Source organism: Macadamia integrifolia, unplaced genomic scaffold (genome assembly GCF_013358625.1).
Source record: "Macadamia integrifolia cultivar HAES 741 unplaced genomic scaffold, SCU_Mint_v3 scaffold90, whole genome shotgun sequence".
NCBI lineage: Eukaryota > Viridiplantae > Streptophyta > Magnoliopsida > Proteales > Proteaceae > Macadamia > Macadamia integrifolia.
Genome location: NW_024870574.1, coordinates 202650 through 205625, shown reverse-complemented (window position 1 = coordinate 205625; position 2976 = coordinate 202650).

Genomic DNA, 2976 nt, shown 5'->3' with positions numbered 1-2976 from the left:
AAAGGAGAAAGAAAGAAAAAGAAGGAAAACGCTTCATCTTTGCTGAAAACGCCGCCCTTCACGACGGCGAATGTGATGAGAGAGTGAGTAACAACCAAAAGAAACGTCGCCGGCGAAGAACCGCTGCTGATAGAGAAGTAATACCCAAAAAGGAAAAAAAAAAAGGGTTTCAGCGAGGGAGTGAGGAAGTTGCGTGTTGTAAAGGGCTCCGCCTTGTTTGACCGCTTCTCGGGTCTCTCTAGTGTCGGAGGATTATTACTTTGGATATGATTGATGGAGAGAGGGAGATAGAGAAGCAAAATCACTGGGGAGGAAGAGTAGAAGAGGATCCCCTACTGTGTTTTACTTTCTATGAATCTCTGCTTCAGTAGATCGGATAAATTTGTTGTGTGGTGTGGTTATTTCTTCTTTCCTAAAGGCCAAGTTCCTGTCTTGGTGTTTTTTTAGGGTTTCGATGAGTTAGGGTTTACGAGATTGTTTAAGAAGATGATGATATCAAGAGGGCTCTTCGGGTTGTCTCCGCCGCACATACAACCGTTAACGCCGGTTTCGGAGGTATCGGAGCCCCCGGAGTCTCCGTCGCCGTACACTGAGCCAGTGCCCGCGGAGGATGAACCTGAAATTGAGGAGGCAGAGGAGATCGAACCTCCGCCTGCTGCTGTTCCTTTCTCGAGGCTCTTTGCTTGTGCTGATGGTTTCGATTGGGTTTTGATGGTTGTTGGGTCATTAGCTGCTGCGGCTCATGGGACGGCTCTCGTTGTATACTTGCATTACTTTGGGAAGGTTATTCAGTTCCTGGACCATAAACCATCGGAGAGCTCAGAAGAGCTATTCCATAGGTTTACGTGAGCTTCAACCAATGGTAGTTTTCACTTGTGAGCAAGAGAGATGCAGCGAGAGGGTTGAGAGAGAGAAATGCGGTTGAGAGAGAGAGATGCACATCAACGAGGGAGTTCCAACTTTTACATGTTTTGAAATTCAAATTTCAAAACTTATTCTAAACCTTTGGGTGAACCGGTTCGAGTCATCTACAGTTGTAAACCGGTTTTGGCAACCTCAACCAACCCTCACAATCCCTACCGTTGATGATGCACCATCCACGTGTCGCTCGCTGCACCTAGCAAAACATGGAACAACAGAGGATCAGAACAATAGAGGATTTTTATCCTTATTTTATAGGGTGAGTATAGAGAAGTGACAGTAATTGTCCCTTAATTTTAATAAGGTCAAATCATTTTGAATTTTGGTTTTTTTTCTTCTTTTTTTAAGGAACGAATAGACCTTTAAGAAAAGACAAATGTTTTTTTTTTTTTCTAAATGCTAATGGGTCGCCTATGCCATACGCGACATCGTGAGATCAAGGAGTGTTTTTTTTTTTTTTCCCTCTTTTCCCGCGCCACCTCAACTTAGCCCAACCAGTTAGAATTGGTTTGACCGATTCCAAACTAGGTTGGTATTTGATTAGACCGGATTTGTATTTGTGTTTGTGTTGGATTTGACCCTACCCAGAGAAACACCTCTATGGCAATGATGATTAGATGATAAATAGCCCACCTCAACTTAGCCCAACCCGCCTTGATTGGCCTTGATTTTTCATGGTCAGGTCAGGCCAGGTTGATCTTGATCCTAATTGACTTTGACCTTGGTTTGTCATCAAGGACTGGGTATACCCTGACCTTGTAAAATATGAAATAACTTAAAAATAAAAAAATATTCATAATAAAAAGGAGAAAAAATTACAGAATATCTTAAAGCAAACATTCAAATAATACAAATAATTCAAACTGTTATGATAAACAAAGAAGAGATCATCCTAAGAAAACAAATAATCTAAAAAATTTAAATTATTTGTCATGATAAACGAAGAGATCATCCAAACATGGCAAACAATCTATAAAATTAGGTTAAATTCAGGGTTAACATCAGGGTCAACATCATGAGCAAAAATCAAGACCGGGTCCAAGATGGGCTGGACAGATCAAAGACATCAATCATTACACGCTTTGACCCTGACTCAAGGTAAGAAATTTAAGAAATTTCATGTTCGGGCCGATTCTTAGGGCCAAATTTTTTGAGTCGATATTTGTTTAGGATCAGTGCGGGCCAAGTGCGGATCCAGCCGTCAAGGCCAAACTTGGACCCCTAGACAAGAGGAGATGCGGGCACCACTAAGGCACTAACACATGTCATACGTTCACTCTATAAATGAAGATTTAAGTAATCGCAGCCCTTGATAGCCTTTCTCATTACTCCTTTAATACGAATTGGGGGAATTGATACCGAGCTTTTTGCAGAGAGTAAGCTTTCTCTCTCCATCATCCGTCCATGGAGGGCAGCACATAAGGCAGGAAAAATCTTCTTCACGATCCGTCCATCCATGGTGTCGCCACCTCCGGCAAAGTAAGAGGAAGCTGAAGCACTACGGTGTCGGAAACAACAAGAATGTCGGTAGTCTGATCACTCTCACTTCCGGCGAGACGAAAGATGAGGTGAAGATTCCTCTTACCGCGTCGTTCGTCGCCGGCATGAGAGAGGACTTGCCCACGCTGCAAAGCGAGGATCCCCGTAGGGCCATGTCGAGGCTTGTCGTTTCCTAGATCATGAAACCTAACGGACGCTAGTATGATGGGCTCTGTATAGTTGGGCCCTAGAATCTTTTATTACTTGTTGGTCCCACGACCCTCCACCGTTCTCAAACCGTGTGGATCCCAGATTCCAATTCTGGAAAAGATTGAACCGGGTATTCCACTCCTTTCGCATATCCTATCCAGATTCCATTGTTGTATTCTGGAAAAAAGGTCAGTAATAAATGGACCGTTGGACCAGAAAAAGGCTTCAACTGAGTCCAAAGGTTTTGTGCTTGGTTGACTGGAAAGTCCAGTGACTTTCGGGCCCTAGGTTATACTTGTATTGCTAATTTAGTAATGATTATTGAGCATCGGATCTGTGAATGTGTCCATTTGGACTGAAATTGAT